General features: G+C 39.3%; 1 protein-coding gene across 1 annotated transcript in view; it reads right to left on the bottom strand.

Annotated features, from left to right (window-relative positions):
* Positions 1–17539, bottom strand: part of CELF2 (CUGBP Elav-like family member 2) — a 541755-nt gene extending 524216 nt beyond the window's left edge. Inside the window, exon 1 of the mRNA XM_088055373.1 lies at positions 17483–17539. The gene's annotated coding sequence lies outside the window, so the exon portion shown is untranslated. The remainder of the gene's footprint in view (positions 1–17482) is intronic.
* Between the last annotated feature and the right edge of the window lie 1210 nt (positions 17540–18749).

Consider the following 18749-nt stretch of genomic DNA (forward strand, 5'->3'; position numbering starts at 1 on the left):
AGTTTCATCTCCTGAGACTTCTAATGTACAAATTCTTTGGCAATTCTTCCTAAGGCGGAACTGTTTTTAATTTAGAAGACGTCAACCTACTTGTACTAGTGGGAGAAATTAATAAGCCAAGGATGCAGGTTGGCTGTACTGTAATACTGAGTAGATATGTCTCCATTAATTGCAGGATTGCCTGTGCTCACTTAAAAGCTGTTCTGTCTCAGAAGTTATCGTGTTGCCTGTGCTCACATAAAATTCCCTCAAGCTTCTAACACCTTTTCTGCTGCTGACCCCTCAGGGGTGGGTTTGTTTCATGTCTGCATGCTTCACATGCTGAACCATGTATTTCTTCTCTCTGTATAGCACAGATATGAATATAGATAACCATATGTCCTCTAATACTAAACTGTGTTTGCTTTAATCTGTGCTAGACCTTTAGAAAGGCAATTAAAGCAAAGAGAATCTGAAAGCTGTATTCAAGTGGCCTGGGTTACAAACAAGTCTTTGGATTTATATTTTTCACCTGGTTGCTATAACCAGCCCCTGTATGAAGCATCACTAAAACCAACTTTCTCCTCTGACCAGACATGGACACTTCATGTTGCCTGAATACAGCCTTGATAAATGGGGCAGAGCAAGTCTGTGACAAACAAACAAACAAACAAACAAAAAACAAAAATAATAAATAAACCCAACCAAACAAAAAAAGAAAATAAAGATATGCTTAAATTCACATTTCAGCTCTCAGCCTGGTACTTTTCTACCACCTCTATGACCTTTCTCCACCCGAACTCATCCAAAGGCCCTGTGCAGGAGAGGGGGGGGGAATTTACTGGAGTTGTCAACTCATCCCTCAGGTTGGAGGAAAACCTTGGTCTAAAGGACTGGATGCAGTGTTTAAGCTTGCAGATATTCTGGAAGATTTACAATGTGTGCATGTACATAAGGATAACCAAAGCCCTTCAGTTTTCCTTATCCACTTCTCTGCATGATTATTCCACCCCAGTAAGCAATCTATTATCTGCTGGACTGACTTATTCCCACATTTAGTAACTCTATTCATGCTACTAAGTGAATGATGCTCTCTAAATACCAGACATATATTATGTACAATTAACTTCCTAAATCTGTTAGAGTAACAAAGGCTTGCCAAAATTAATGCTGTGCTCTCCACACATAACCTCTGTAAATGTTTCTAAATTGAATCAAATTAAAAAAAAAAAAAGATAAAAAGAAGATGCTTTCATTCTTCAGTGAAATTCTGTATAGTTCAACACACAACCAGGTAGTGGGTATTCTTTGCATTAATTTATTTTTTTTTTTTTTCTGAATAGAGATGAAGCCTTCCCTTGTGTACAAAAGGAGAAGATATTAATTTTTGGATGGTGCCGTATTTAAGAACAGAATTCAGAAGGTGCACTAACATCAGAAATTCACCAAGAGTTTTGTTTAGAAGGTGATCTTCTATTAACCTAAGTATTCTTAAGAGTAGTTTAAGCAAATGGAAAACACATTATATTAAGTTGCAATCAGCTCATTTAATATTATGTGAATATTTGTTTTTACTGAGGTTGATTTGAGATTTCTAGTCAGGTTTTGATCTTAGGTAGCTTAAAATGAAGTCAGTGAAACTACCCCAGATTCCTGTTGATACCCATAAATAAGTTTTCACTTGTTTGGTTGGGTTTTTTTCTGGCCATTGGAAAACTCTACATAAATGGTGGCAGCATTCATGGGGAACAGTGTTATAACATAATCTTTCATATATTACAAAAAACCCCAACAACCCACCTTTACAGAACTTCTTTCTTTATGGTATAAGTTGTCTAAAGGATGTACAATCAGGACTCTGCAAAAATGAACCATATCCTTTTTTTAAAAAGGGCCAACCTTTCAGGTCTGCAATTATTTGAGTAACAGAGGAAATTTCACACCCCTATGCAGGAGCTTGCCATTGACTCACAATTATATCCTTTTATAGTGTGGTCTAGTATTTGAGATGACACCAGACCAAGACTCAGATGTTTCACTGAATTATTTATGACCTGGGACAGATACACCTGCTCTCCCTGCCTTTCTCACTTCTCACTCTTTGTATGTCACTCTTTTTCAATGGGACCTGTTTAGGCAGAGATTTCTTTCTTTATGTGCAACACCAAGCACCAGGAAGCTCTGGCTTTAAGCAGAAACTTTAAAAAAGGAATATCAACAATAAACAACATCCACTACACAGTACAAATGACTGCAAAATGGTACATAGAAAAACAGTGTGGAAAAAATTAATTTGAGATATTTAAGGTTCAGAAAATTTGATGATTCAGTCTAATTGGGTGCATTAAACAAACTATATTCAAGGGATATGCTCCTGGCATGCTGTAAAAGTCTTCTTTTCCTCTTTTTAAAGTGAGAAATCTGGTTAATTAAATTTACTTACTAAACAGCTTGTATTACAACAGTAGAAAATGACAGATGTCTTTCATAAAATTAGTCATATTGTGGTAATTTTCCCCTCTCCCCCAAACATTGTGAGATTATGGGCATATTGTCTCCTGTTAAAAAGCTATCTGTCATAATTGGTAACGAGTTCCATGCAAAAATGTTCTGAAAGAAAAGGTGTTCTGCGTGAAATGTAGAAAAGTTTTCTTGTGACAGATTTTCTCTTTGCCACTATATTCTGTGGGCTGCTAGCTGCTTGCAGAAAACTGCATAATTTTAAAGGCTTTTACTTATAAAGGCCAATCATGTATTAATTCATTTGGTATTCATTGGGAGACCTTTAATCATGATGGATTAATTTATTAGAAATGCGGATATAATATGTTATTTCATAATATCACTACTGTAATTTAGCAATTAAACAGTCTGTTATTATTTCAATCACTGCCCAGATCTGTATCATGATACGGTATTTTGCTCCACGGTGAATTATTCTATATTACATATAGGACAATGGATTTTTTTGAGAGTAAACCTTTGGGAAAGCTGAAATATATACGATAATACTTGGCTCTGATAGTCTGCTTTGTCTCTGAGATGATCCATCCGGGATACTTAGAGCCAGCAAGTCAGAAGCTTGCAGTGATTACAGGTCTGATCCAAAGCTGGCTGAAATCAATGATGCACTCAGCACCTTGGACCCTTTTGCAAGTGAGAGGGGTGTAAATACTTATCAGGCAAAGGATGTGGAGAGGCCAAAAATCAGGCAGGTGCACCAATTAAATGCAATCTGAGCTAACAAGCAGGAATGGTCAGATACTAGAAAATTTAACCTGTTGTTTGAAAATTTAACCTGCTGTTTTTTGAAAGCTGAGCAAGTGCTGACCTGTATTCCTGTTCCACTAGACAGACAAATACAGAGCTTCCCAAAGGACCTGGGATGAGGCCATTTTACTTCCATTCTTAAACTGCGTTCTTTCACAGTTCTTATGCCTTCTATGCTTTCAACTCAGAAGAAGAATCTGTGCACATTTATGCTGATCCAATTTTACCAGTGTCAGATGTTCAAATATTACAGTGACCCACATGGAAAGGCCCTGGGGAGAATCTGGATCAGAAGAATAATTTCCTTATTACAGATGTGCAAACTGTGGTGCTTGGAAAAGAGATACTTTGATTTGGTTCCTACAATTCATGTAGAAAAATAAGAGGTAGAATTTCTGGAAAATGATACTCAACCATTTCCCTTTGTTCTAACCATTTGGCCTCATTTCTTTGTCCAGCATGTGCTGTTTTCATGTTGGAATTGACATCATAGCAGCATACAACTGATACAACTGCAACAACTGCCAAAAGTTCTAAACCTTTTATTGTCTTGTTCTTATTTTTTTGAAAGGGGGGGAAAAGGTGGTAGAAGTGCCAAGTCTGTATCTCTGGCTGGGCACTGGAGAACAAATTGTTCTGTTACTTTGAGCTCATTTTTTAGCCTTCCTCTATTGACATTTAAGTAACTGATTCTTCTCCATCATTGTTAGCTGTCTTTTTTCCTGCCTGTCAAGAGCTTGCTAAATTAAGATTCACAGCCCGGGATAGTTTTCATATGAACCCAGAAGGAGTCAATATGTTTACCCAGATAAATGGTTATTTTACAAGGTAGTGTAAAATGCATAATTTTCTGTTGTATATAAAGCCATGAACCACAATCCATCATGAGTGACTCATTTAATCTCTGATGTATCAATGGATGCCTTCTTCAAAGAGCAATCTGGAATAAGTGGTTCACATTAGGAGATCTGGAAAAAAGCTGCACAGGGAGCAAGTGAAGCTACCAGAATCAAAATGATGGTAATGTATCCTTGATCATAAGACAGAGATCACAAAATCCTCTTAAACCCTCCAGTGTATCACCCTCCCTTTCCAGGATTCAGGCCCTCAAAGGCATTTTCTGCTGCTTTTCCTTCTCACATTTGGACTGGATAACAGAGCTATCTGCAACCAGAGATGAGGAGCATTTTTACAGGCTAACAAATCTACTAGAACCAATGGTTTTAATCTCTCCTTGGCTACAAAATCAAATCCAAGTTCTCTGCAGGTGCAAATGGGATCTGCTCCACTGCCTTAGGTGGAGTTTCACTCATTTACACCATTAAAGAATTTGGCACTGAAGATGTTGAGATCAAAAGGTTCCAGTTGGCAAAGGGATGTGCAGAAGAGAATCTGTCTGGGGAAATATTCTGAGAAGACTTATCTATCCTGTGAAAAGAGAACTTATCTCACCCCAGAGGAGTCTGGTATTGATAAATCCAAATTATCCTAAATTTTGGGACATCTCCTCTGACCCTGCTAATTCTAAACTGGACAGGACATTTTGGAAAGCCTGCCAAAACCCTGCAGAAGGAAAGCATATTGGTATGCTCCTCTATGTGCATTTTCACATCATCATATCATATGCATATTTTGTGGTTTTTTTCCCACTGATATAACAATTACTGGTGGTCTGTATTGTTCATTTAATAAAATGAGGTTTGGAACATACTCTGTGATAGCTGCTTGCACAACACACACTAAAAGAAGTAACATTATTAGTACATATGTCTGCATGGTGCCACTACTCCATTGCCAGAAGCAAATTTCACCTAATTTGGAGTTCCTGTACATGTAACAAAGCTTTTGCTATTATTGTTTCAGAGACAGCTAAGAAAGATCTGTAATTTAATTTAAATAATAATAATTTTGGGAAATACAGGAAGCAATGAAACATAAAGACTCGTTTAGAAAAAATTATCAAAACTAACATTTAAAGTGAGAATAACACAATCCCCAGTCCCTCACTCCCTTTTGGACTTTAACAAAAGGACAGCATCAGTATATTTACACTTTTATATCTTTGGATGCTTGTTCAGAATCCAGTTTGCTCCTGGACAAGGACATATTGATGAGTACCTGGAGTGCTTATTTGGATGGACGTGCTTGGTCTGAAAGCCAGCTCCACTCTAGCAGCCTTTATCCATTCTCAATAGCTCTGTACCAACCTTTAGCCTTTAGCCTTTCCTCTAAGGAAGGCATAATTCTTGCCTCAGCCCACACTCTTTCATGTAGCAGGAGGATTCTGCACCATGTTGGATCAGGTGTTTGTCCAAGCCACTGTCCTGTGTCCATCAGTGGAACTTAATACATACCACAGCAGGCTGTAAGAGCAAACCAAGCTTACAGTACTTTCCCATCTTCCCAAAATTTCTGGTTCAGGGATGCTCTTTAGCTATATCAACACACTGAGCTTTTATTATGCAGTTTAGGATATGCTTTTGTCCTTGAAAGTATCTGACTTAATCTGTACAGACACCTGCCAGCAATTCCCACCTCTTATTTTCAGGAGCCCCTCTAACAGGGTGGGTAAAGTCTGAAATTGAACCTGGCTGAAGTTCAAATCAGAGCCTGTGAGTATTCTGGGGAGCACTTTCCCTTTGATATGTGTTTCTACTAGTTATGTCTACTCTGATATAAAGATCCAGACCAGGAACATGGCCTAAGGACAATCTCCTGACCATTCATAGACCTTTAGTCAAAAGCCTGCTCCCCTGCAGAGCTTTGGGTTGTGCCAAATGTCACTCTCTAAAGCATTCCAGGTTTTGGGCTGGGGGACAGCAGGTACCCCAGGCAGGTTGGATGCTGGCAGTTCTGCCTGGGGCTGGAGGAGTGTGTGCAGATGGACACGAGCTGCACCAGCCCAAAACTTGGGGCTACAGAGTGGTCCTTGGCTGTTTTCCTGCTAGGACTGACAGAACCCTAGAGACTTGTTCACGACATATTCACCAACAGCAACATGAACCACTGCTATCACCAGGACTTTCAAAACCAATTTTATCACCTTCCCAAGAACAAGTTTTCTCGCTCTGGAAAATTAATTTTAAGACAATGAATAAAGCTGCATAAAGAAAAGTGAAGGCATGGAGGATCTTTCAAGATGGTCCCCAAACTAGTTTTGCAGCATGTGAAAATTGTTCCTTTTGAAGTGTTTCCTGTCCTGCTTCAATGTCATTTATTCTGTCCTAATGTATTTTATGAGAGTCAATCAGAGAAATGCATTTATATAAGACAAACCACTAGTAAGGGTCATAGACTTACATTTTTATTTTAATAAAATCTTTGAAGACTAACTCATACAATTTGTGAATCACACCTCCTGGGAAGGACTTCCCAGAGGTTTTTAATAAATTGAGATATGAAGCTGACTGGAAATACCAGAAAAAAGAATGGCTTCTGTATGCTCACTCTTGTATTCAACCAAAGATAAGTAGCTACATCTCAAAATTATATTCTTATACTGATGAGAGAGAAGAACATGAAGAAATTTAAACTATGACAATGTTTTCCTGGCTTATGGTGCTCAGATTGTCTTCATATACAGAAGGGGTTGATTATCCTTGCCTAAATGATACAGACTTTTCTCAGATAAACACATCAACTGATGATATTTTTATCTTTCGCAAAAGAAGGTATCTGTGCAGTAAATTAGGAAATGTCCTGAAAGGCAAAAAATATGTAGCTGAAGAAAAGGAGTACAAGGACAGAGTATTGCCTTCCAGAAAATCACTTTATTGGCTTATTTGAAATCAGAGTTCTCGATTCTGCTGCAAAAAAGCAGCAGCTGGATCATTGTATGTCAGCAGCTAGAAATGGGGAGGCACAGAATAGAACATTATAGATGTCTAAATGCTCATATTCTTTATTATATCTGTTACTACCTGTCTGCACAAAACTTTGAAACTTTGGATCCTTGTAAGCAGGTTTTAAACCTTTTAAACCAAAACAGGGTGCTTTGCTGCAAGAATGCAGTTAACCTCTACTACATCCTTATGGAACATGGTTATCCCTAGTGTAGGAATTCCTGCCTGAATTTTTTTTTGTCTGTATGGTGTTAAAAAGCTGTACATGTTGGATCAGTAGCTTCTATCATCCTTAAAGATTAGTGGGGCTCTAGAGGCTATTATTTGTCATTCTGGGGCAGATGCTCAGCAGGCGTCAAGGAATCACTGATTTATATCAGCAGAAGGTTTGGCATGCTTATGTGAGTGGAACTGAAGTTGTTCTCAAGAAAACTGAAAATGAGCATGAATGTAAAACCCCCTGCATTATAATGTAGTTCTGTTGTGGCTTGTGTGCCCAAAACAAGATAGTTGCTGTGTTTATTAAAGTGTGCCTATTTTTCCTCTGTTTATTCATAATTAATTTACTAATAAAGATTTCAGCTGTGGTGGAGCCTTTATCCTACCATAACAGGAGCTCCTGGCTTCATAACTTCACTGGAGCTACCCACATGATGAATATGAGCTGAAGAATTGAAGCCAAATCCTTCTAGGCTCTGCATATTTGTGCCTGCCAGAAAAATTATGGCCAGTCAAAGGAGCAGGGGATGGAAAGTAGCCACCTCTGCTTTGGCACTTCTCAGAGCCCACTGAGGCCACTGTGCAAGCCTTTATACTTGGACCTACATAAGTACCTTCTGAAGCTGGATACTGGAATTGGGGGGCAGCAGGGACTGCTTATTTATGAGTTGCTTAGCAGTCCCTGATGCAGCAGTTGCCATAAGGCATTGCCTCAATGCAGTTTATTCATACTCCTGGCAAAAGTTTTCCTCCTGGGAAGTCATGTTGCTGGCCAGAAAACAAGAATACTTTACTGCTTCTCTCACAGAGTGTGAGTATATTCACTCTGGGGCCAGTTTTAGCATTTGGCCCTGTGCCTGGACATCATTGCAATTGGGCACTTGCACTGCATACAGCCACACTGACCAGAGCCTGTGCTGAAAAGATTACATTCCCCCAAACCAATATTTTCAATTTGTCCCTCATGCTTCTGACAGCAGGAAAGTTTTGGAAACACCACAGGCTGTGTTTACGGTAAACAGCATTACCTGAAAAAATCCTGATTATCAAGAGGTTTCATGAAAACAAGAGGATGCAGAAATGCAGTCCCCTCTAGTGAGCTAGGATGAGCTGAAGTGAAGCAGTCAAACAATATGTGCCATGTGCTCCACATGGCACAAAAGCTTAAACTGCATTTAAGCAGCTCTTCTAAAAAAGCACCTGGTTAAAGAGTTTGGGATAAACCACCAGAACTTGCTTTAAATACAGGGAAGAACATTTTCCTACTTATACTGCAGCATTACTTTTTATAAATTTAAAAACATCATCCTACCTAGAAATGGGACTGACAGCAGAGAGAAGCACCATGTGTGAGAGTACCCTGAATCTAAAAGGGGAGGGAGCTTTGAGTTTCAAGATGCAAGTACTTCTATTCATGTCACAACTGCAGTTAAGTGCTTTGCTATATCTGGACGTAAAGGAATATTAAAAAAATAAAAAGGGTAAAAATCTGAATATCACTGCATTTATGCCATCTCATGGTGTTTGATTTCTAGAAATTGTATTTGGTAGTTTTCTTGGCAGAGGCAACTGACTGGAAAAAATGTGATGATATTCCAGCAACAAAACATTTTCTTACTTGCTGAGCTTAAAACATTTCTGTGGTTGCAGTGGCTTCTATGGGACTATTCCCATACCATAATCTTAAGCATATAATTAAGGGCTTTACTGGATCAGTGCCTGAAAAACCAATGCTGATTTCTATTGAATGCACATTATGTTAGGGACCATTTGTAAGCTCATTAAAATGAACAGAAAGGATTCAGCAGATGCTGGGCCAAGCCTTGTCTCAGGACTTTCATCAGAGAAACAACATTGTCTCTTGTTTACACTTTCACAGGTCACTGAGTTCCCAGACTCTGAGCCATTGATTACATCGTATTATCAATTAAGTTAGAGATTTGCCATCAACTTAAATGGGTACAGGATAGAGCATAAGGAAATAAACAGCAGAATCATGTTCAGTTTGTGATTCTGGGTATTAGGTACTTAAAAACAAACCAAAAATCAGGCATGCTCATGAATTCATGGACACAGAATAACCTCTGCTTTAGTGCACTGTGTGTGCCATGCAATGTGTCTGTGAATGGACATTGCATTTCTTTGGAACAACACTGGACTTTCATCCTTCCTCCCCTTCCCTGAATCCCCAGACTCATAAATCCTCCATTTGTCTCACCTGTAGCTACAACAAAGCTGTTCTCAACAGTATTAACATCTGCCATGGTCATTCTTCTGGGGTGAGAAAGGCAGAACATTTTCATTGCTTGTTCATTTGTGAACACCAGTTAAGTAAAGCTGTCACTTGTGTCCAATTATGGCTGAGTATTTTATAGCACAGTCTCCTTCCTAAAGCTAAACTGACACTGCCAAGCCCCATTTTATAGGCATTCTTAAATTCTTCCAAGCCATATTTAAAATCCTTATGCTCAGAGATGGCAGGTGCCATGTGTTTTCACAGCTACATTAACAAATGCAATTTTGTGGCAACTTGACCACACCAGTGAAGCAGTAAATTTCTGTAATCTCTGTGGTTAAGAATTTCACACAGGACTTTGCTGGAAATGTGTAAAGCCCATTAGTACAGGAGCATGATGAAGATAAAATTAAAATACCTTTACAGTAAAAGCCAAAAAAGAGTGAAGTCTGGGGATTTTTCTTTTTTTGCTGCTAGAGCAATGAAACGTGTCAGAGGGAAATGCTAAAGGAGAAAAAAAATAGCTTCACTGAGCTCACAGCCTACTCTCCTTCTCAAATGACTGCCACCAATTTAGGTGAGAAGAGGTAATTTGGCTTACACAAATGCTAACACAGGCTTATCCTAAAGCATAGCTGGGATGCAAAACTTTAGAAATATCTTTTCCAAACCCTTGTTCCCTGTTACAGTACACATATTGTCTTCACAAATGTTTATGCAGGCTTAGGGAGATGATAGCCAAAACCTCCCTAGTCCCAAGCCCGTGCAGGGTGCAGTGGTGCATCTGCCCACCAGTGCAGCTGTGTCACTCACAGGATCTGCATTGTGCAGCATGAGCTCTGTTATTGGAGCTGAGACACCTTGGAACTGCTCAGGGCAGCCCAAGACCCCCCCAGCTCCAGCATCTCAGCCACTGTGAGGGTTGGGAGCATAATTTACCACTCCCAGAACCAGAGGGCCTGTGCAGCATCACTGGACCATTGACTTGACCTGCTTTGGAAAGGGATCTGTGCTGAAAAATGGGGCTAATGCCACTTTCCGTTCTCCTGAACATTTCTCCCAACTCCTCAGCATCGCACAGTGAGTCTGAGGGATACCAGTGCCAGAGGAGAGTTTTATACACTGAGACAGACCCAGGACTAAGTTTCTGAGATGGATGTTAGATTTTGCAAGAAGGTATCTCAATTACCAGCAGAAAGCAAATGGAAAGCAGCAGTTGAATCTTGCACAAATTCATACATTATTTTTTTTTCTAACCTGGAAGTTATTTCAGCAGATATTTCCCAGATTTCCTATAAAATCATGTGAGCTATGGATTTTTTTTCTTTAAAAAAGAAAGATGTGATTCCAGCATAATCACCTCACTCCAGGGGATGGATCTCTTGGAAAGTAGAGAAAAGAAACTGCTCAGAATGCAATACTAGCCAGGGAGGGTATTGCATTATGGATTGCTCACAGAGTTCTTCAGCAGATTTTACCACAGGGTTTGGGCAAAACTCGTAAAGAGCACAGATCAAACAAGAAAACATCTTTGAATGCCTATAGTTTGTTGTGAGACAGAAGTGCTCTGAAAGACACTTAGCAGCTCACTCAGTCTCTTAAGACTTCACACAAGCACGCAGGGTTGGGGAGATCAGCTCACACGCTTCTGCACGCTGTGTGGCTGCACTGAAACCAAAAAGGCTATTCAGAGAGTGGCCCTTTGAAGTCAGTGGACTTTTGTCATTGATTTTGAGAGGCCTAGGATTTCATTCTCAGTGTGTAAGGTTAAGCATGTGTGTAAGTCCTTGCAGGATCAAGGACTTAAATGTGTAAACCTGTTCAGCAAGAGTACCCAGCCTTTAATGTCCTGTGAATGTGGTCTCTCTTTGTGACACTGGATAGGCAGCCTTTGCTCTTGAGTGCAAAAGCTTCATTTAGTATGCACATGTCCTTCATAATTCAGGGACTTAAAGTGCAGGAAAAGAAAGGTGTTGGTAGAGCCGGGAGCTGCTTGTTAATGGAGTGCCTATGGAAAACATCGACTGCATCAGATTGATTAAGAGCCACTATTAATCGACACTTCTGTCTCTTGTTATCCAAAGTGCAGTCCATGGGCCTTTCTGAACTGCTCACTGTGTTAGTGGCTGGTACAGAGTTTATACATTAATCAATGGGAAACAGCAAATGTATAAGAGACCCAGTCCTGTGTTCAGAGCAGTTATTATGTGAGCAGTCCAAGTGCATCGTAACACCTTTTCTGCTGGCTTCAAAATCTGGCCACTCCCTCTGTCTGAATAAAGATTATTTCTGCAAAATATTTCAGAGCTCAGGTTCAGAATAGAGCTACTTCAATCATGTGTGATGATCATAGGATCATTAAGGCTGGAAAACATCTCCATGCTCATCAAGCCCAACCTACCTTGACTGAATACCACCGTATTGAGAAGTGGATCAACAAATGAGTGAACAATCAACACTTTTATGCTTAAATGAATGGCAAAATCCAGTTTCTCTGATTTAAAACAAACCTACATTTAATCTTTAAGGTGCTGAAGGTTACCTAAGTGGAGAGAGGAATGGAATGAATCCTAAAAGGGGACCATGTTTGCATGGTGGTAGCATGTGTTCCTGTTGGTGAATATCTCACCTGTCTAGTGGGGTTTTATGTGTCCAACAGCCTTACTATGTGTTTATATCACAATATCACAGAATCACAGAATACTCTGGGTTGGAAGGGACACACAAAGATCAAGTCCAACTCATAAGTTTATGGTTCATAAAGGGATTGAACCCACAACCTTGGCATTATTAACACCATGCTCTAATATACATATTAATATATATTTACGTCCTGACACATTTTCCTTGGAAATTAACCAGATTTTCCTTCAATATAAACCTGACTGATGCTGGTTATGCTCGTCCTTGGGTATAATTTCTGCTAGACCTTGCAAGCAAGGCTGCTTTGATGCTGCCTCCCTCAGACTCTTTTAACCCTCTGCTCAGGTGGGCTGTGACCCATCAGCATCACCCACAGCCCTTCATGCCACCTACCAAGGACTTGGAGATGAAAACAATTGCATGGGACCAGCACAGGGCCAAGAGGACACGAACAGCCCCTCCACAGATGGCCAGGTGGGCTGCAGGTGTGAGGTACCTTTGGGAGACGAGGGTCGCTCAGCAGAACACAATTTTTGCACTCTTAACACAGCTTTAGCTTTAAAAATTTAGGAAGACAAAGTGTCAGTCTGAAAGCTTTCAAATGCACAAAGTCTTCTCTGTATAAGGGAATTTATATCAGGAGCATCGACTCCTTGTAATACTGGTGCCTAAAATAAGTAGACTTCATCACATTCAGGGAGTTTCCTGGGTTTGGGATTTTTTATTGCACTGCAGCATGACTTTTAAATGCCACTGGTCTACTAAGTGGAACAAATAAACCAATCACAGCACCTCCTTTCAGTATATCAGTTCAGCCTAATAAAATTAACCATGAGGAACAAGATTAATTAGACGTTAAACACATTTCTTGGAATGCACTTGTGGCAGCTTCCCTCCAGCAGCCCTGGAGGACTAATGATATATATGAGTGGCATTATGTCAGTGATATATGGATGTGCCTATGCAATCCAGTCCTAACTTCACTAGGATCAGCCTTGTTTGAAGCCCACTGCAAGTATATGAGGCTTGATAAGTCAATAATTTTTCGATGTATGCAATTTCTGGAGTTTTAAGCCCTCTGTCTCCCTGAAGTAGTTACAAGAGATTTCTAAAGTAAGGCAACAGTTGAGAAAATTTGAGGAGGAGAGAAAGTTAAATGGTCTGAGTTTTGAATATGATGCCTTTCTATGGGATTGTAAGAAAACAGATGTTAAAAAAGCACCTGTTTGTTTTCTCTGACTGTAATGAGAGCCACAGGTGGCTAACTCACATGTAGGTGTCTACATTATAGGCATCTAAATTTGGATGAGATGAATCCTATTTCTGGTGCCATGGACAGAAAGCAATCACCTCTGTGGTTAACACAGAGACAGTTGGAGGTTCCAGACTGAGAAGGAAAAAAAAAAAAAAAAAAAAAATCTGCAGAGCTTTAGGTTTGCTCCCACTTTGTTACCATTCCCAAGGAAGATGACAATATGTGTCTTTAACAATGTGAATAGGAAAGATGTGGCTTCAAGGACTCTCAGAGCACAGGAACTGAGTTATCAGGCCACGGGACATGCAAAGCAACCCAAGGAAGGCTTTGTGGGATGATAATAATAGTCAAGAAATGAGCTCTCTGGGCTTCTAATTCTCTTTTCACTTTGTTTCCTTCTTGCTATTATTTTACTGTTTACCTTAATAGAAAATATATATATTTACATTCTTAATTCCTATGTAGTGATCTGATAAATACTGTGAGCTCTATTGCCTTGGGGGTGATGAGAGTCATTAGAGTCATTAGGAGTTTTAGATTATTTTTAGGGTTCTCTGTACTCTCCACTGGGTTAGGAACCCCAAGGACTCTGCGGTGAGCCACGTGCATATCACAAGGAGATGAAGGATATGTGACTGGCTGCCAGATTTGTGGTAGAAGTGTGTCTAGGCAAGTGGTAGCCCAATATGTTATCAATCAGGTAGTGGGGAGAGACTTGGGGTCACTCTGAGCCTGTGTACAGTGTTCTTGCAACAATGGCTCTTGCTGAAAGAAGACCATGACTAATATGTTAAATCAAATGGAAACACAGCAAGCCCCTTACCATGACATAAATCATTTGCAGTTAGAAGAGAAATCTAAGAGTCTTTTACTCCTAGAATGAAGTGGAATAATATGCAGTGGTAAAAATCTAAGAATTTTACCAAAATTCTATCACACTTGAATTGAGCTGACCAGACACACATTGCTAATAAATAATCTCATTCAGGGAAGGAGGTGCTATGACATTCTTTAGTAATTCTTCAGAGTTCTGAGAAAAATCTGGGAATCTGGCTTCTCCCAGGAGAAAGCAACTGATGAAATCCCATCATTATTGCCCATGGCAAGTCTGTGATTTACCTTAATTTTACCTGCTGTGTGCAACTCAGACTTGCAGTGACTTTATGTGGAACATTAGAGATGTGGAAGAAATACAGAATTGTGCCAGCTTTTTTCTGTAAAGGAAATTCACATTTATGTCATCAAAGTTTCTAATTATACAATTTCTCTAATATTTTATTAGTAGGAGGGGAGGGAAGATGCTAAAACTTATTTCACAAGTAAGATTATGGGTTGATTTCTGATTGGTTGACAGGACCCTAATAATAAACCTCATAATTTTATACTACGTCCCTTCAGTGATGATAGAAATTCTTTGTGCATAATAGCACCATTTCTATTCAGGAATCTTGTTAACAGTTGTAAACTCAGATTATCATTTTTATTAGCCTAGTGTTTTCTTATTTCTCTGTTACTGACAGGAAATTAAAGCAAGTTTTTTGGCTTGGTTTTCTTTTTTTGTTACAATGAAAGCAGTTGCATTCAACTAGAAATTTCCAAGCACTGAATAGAGGACAGTATTGCTAGAAGCCAACAGCAATTTTAAGTGCACAGATTAATTAAAAAAGCCCTCTATTTAAAGACTACATTCAAAGAGGATGTAGACTGGTGGGTTGGGATAGGGTGGTTGTTTTTTTAGTAAAATGTACAGATATCAGCTTTTTTGTAGTTTGAGAATTTAGGAATCCATTCTTGCCACAAAACAGCATGTAAACTCAGCTGTACTGTGTTTTCATATTGCCTCATAACAGTAATTTTGTCATCACTTCTGTGACCACAGACCCATGGCTAAACTCAGGCTCTCCTCCCTGCAGCCTCACCCATGGCTGAGATGCCCACCATGGACAGTGGGAACCAACCACCATGGACTTCTCATGACTTTGGCTGATTAGGAAGCTCAGATGAGAGTATTGGTAGTTGTTTCACCCCATTAGGCCACTTGAGCATTGTAAAAGCACTGTTTCTAGGAGAATGTGAGACTATAAATGCATAATTTACTGACAACAGCCTACAGTTTATTCATATTACATCAGATACGCTTCTAACTGTCAGTTGATACTGGGTGAATAAAAACTTATTTCCATAACAAGAACAGTGAATTCAACCCTTTTCTTCTCTGGTTATAAATGGATGGGAGTTTAGGATTACAAGGGACAAAGCCTAATTTTCTGGGCCTCGCAGACCTTGGTGTTGGTGTGGGGGAAGGCAAGTTTTCAGGGCAAAAGCAAGATGTGGGAGCTTCAACAACCTCATTTCACAAGCCAACAGCATTTTCTGTGCAAGCAAAGTAAACCTTCAGAAAAGTACTGCAGTGCTTAAAACTGAGACTGCAAAAGGGAGTGATGAACTTCTGCAAGTGCAGCGCCCCTAACCCTCTGCCCTAACAAAGTTTCTGTGAAAGGATGTGATTTTCCATATGGCACTGGAACATCCTCTCCCACTTTCCACTGACATGGAAAGGACTCTGCATTCAAACCCACTGCTCCTCTTCTCCACTCTCCTTGCACAGCTTCCCTCATGACATCACATTATGCATTTGACAAAGCAGACCTTTGAGTCTGGAAAATCTTATTTATCAATATGCAGATTATTAGTTTCAGGATACCTCTTAAAAAAAAAAAATAAGGAAAAGAGCTTTCAAGGAGATAGAGGACTAAATCGCACTGGTTTTCTAACTCCATTCAATTTCTCCTGAAACCTCCATCCTATATCCAAAAAGTTTTCATCAGCATGACCACAAAAGAGCAACTAAGTGTAAGAATAGTATTTACTCTGAATACTACAGTAAAAGCTACAGGATCCAGCCTAAAGTGCAACAAGAATTAAATGCAGTTGAGAAAAAAGAGATAGTTCAGCAATCATAAGATCCAGTCCTGCCAGTACTCAGAAATTTCCTCTTAAATACAGGACAAGCTCAGCCTTCCTGTTGATTTCAATAGATGTCGTAGCATTTAATACTTGGCAGAACTACATTCAGAAAGCCTGAGAAAAACACATCATCTTATAAGTTTTGTGACCTTAAACACAAAGCAAATGCAAACCACATCTCATTTGCTAAAAAAATAAAATTATAACGTGCTAGTACCAGAAAAAGACTAGAAAAGAGACCTTGAAAATCAGGGGACTTGCAAGTCAGGAATGTAACGTGTATAATACAGATCTGATTGTATCTGGCAGGCTGTTATTCATAGGAGGTGATCCACAGCCTCAAACTCATTCCTCACAAAAGCAACGCCTGGTGTTTCCTCTCAAAGTTTGTCAGCTTCTTGCAATTAGCTACTACAATGGCATGACAAGGTATGGAGTGGAATACCCCTTCCCCCCTTCTCCAGAGGAAAAATGCAAGGAACAGCAAGAACTTTATCCAGCATCAGACAACAATAAATCCTGGATACACTGACCCCACTTGATGCAAGCGGAAAAATATTTATTTATTTTTAAGAAAAGTTTCAGTGCTGCTCTTCCCTACCTAGTAAACAGCTGAACAGGCAGGATGATACCCAAGACCATCTCCTCCACCCCCATCTCCACCCCCCTGTCGTATCAGTGCTTCAGGCAATCTTCAGAGGGAAAAAAAAATCGCAAACACAAACCCCCCAACTCAAGTATCTGTTCTGATAGGAGCGTGGAACAGTAACCAAAAAACAATCAAGTCCTCATTGTCATAGTGCGACAATCACAGCATCTCTTCTGTTGAGCAAATAGTCAATTCATAGAGAGAAAAGCATCATGAGGACAGACACGAAAGCTGTTATTACCCATTTTAAGTAATAGGAGAAGGTCACATATCAAGCCGTTACACCTTTTCATTACATCCTAACCCTCCACAGCAGGGGAACCACACTTATGACTGCGTTAGATATACAAAAGCTTTCAGCTCCAAAAAAGGAAAAGAAAAGATGAGGAAAGGAAAAAAAAAATAAATTAAATTCATCTTACCAGCACGTTACAGCACCAACTTGCTTGAAGGAACGTTGCCTTTACAGGTTTCTCTTTTAATTATCCTGGAAGCAGAAGGGGGAAAAAAAGAAGACGACGAAGCAGGGTTGTTAAATTAGTGTGTGCTCGAATCTTTTCAGTTTGTCGCAGAGTAGAAAAATACCAAAAAAAAAAAAAAAAAAGAGAGAAAAAAAAAAGGAAAGGGCACTCAAAGAAAGAAAAAAAGCAAAAGAAAGCTCAGTAATTTAAATTTGCTGTCAGTTCAGGCAGCATCGCTCTGTCCCGCCCCTCTTCCCACTGGGTTCTACTACCTGCAGGGCTGCAACTGACAGCTACTGTGCAAACAAAAAAAAAGGCAAAAAGCATGCTGGGACCATGCTGTCTGCTGTCTGAGTCTCTCTCCACTTCTGATGACTGAAAATCATTAGTGAAAAGGTTCTGTTGTTGTTTGCTGAGATTTTTAAGTTAGGTTCTTTGCTTGAAATTTAATTTATTTTTAATTGATGCGGTGCGGCACGTGACAGAAACTGATGGTTGTGTTTCTCAGCTCTCCTCAGAATGAAAAGTAACCTGAACAGATTGATTTTAATAGTATGGTATATGAAGAACATACACAGACATTTACTATGTTGCATTTTGCAGGGATGCAACCCTCCCTGTAACACCTTGCACAAAAATTCTTATTTGAATGGAAAGTCAGGAAAATATTTCAACAGAAAGCAGTTAAAACTCTGGCACTCAAAAAAGTTGCCAGCATTGTTTTTGCTCTGCTTTTAAGTTTTCCTTCTAAACTTTTTCAAATCATTTTTGAAAACAAAAGGTATGAGAAGTCAGAGGCATAATGATCAACCAGCACAACACTTGTGTGAAAAGGACAAACTAATAACCCCAGTACATAAAAAGCTGGCTTTAACCAGATGTAAGAAACCATTTTTTGACAGTCTGTGCTCCTGACTACTAGCAGACTGCATATGAGTGTGGACTATTTGATGAAAACTAACAAGAAAAACAAATACAAAATCAATAAATGCCATTTTTAATAGCTATTTAATTGTTATTGACAGGCTTGTAGTAAAAGGGCTAAAACCGTCCTCTCAAAACAAAGATAAACATAATATACAACTTCTAAATATAAATGTATTCACCAAAATATAGTTCCCACCTAATTATAAAATAAAATTAAAAGAACAAAATTATGGTTTTCCTTAATACTTTAGTAGTAATTGCTTGGATCATGCCACAGTAAATACACAACATTTATATTCCG

Source organism: Pseudopodoces humilis, chromosome 5 (genome assembly GCF_049639895.1).
Source record: "Pseudopodoces humilis isolate 2021_Gansu_Grassland_sample_001 chromosome 5, ASM4963989v1, whole genome shotgun sequence".
NCBI lineage: Eukaryota > Metazoa > Chordata > Aves > Passeriformes > Paridae > Pseudopodoces > Pseudopodoces humilis.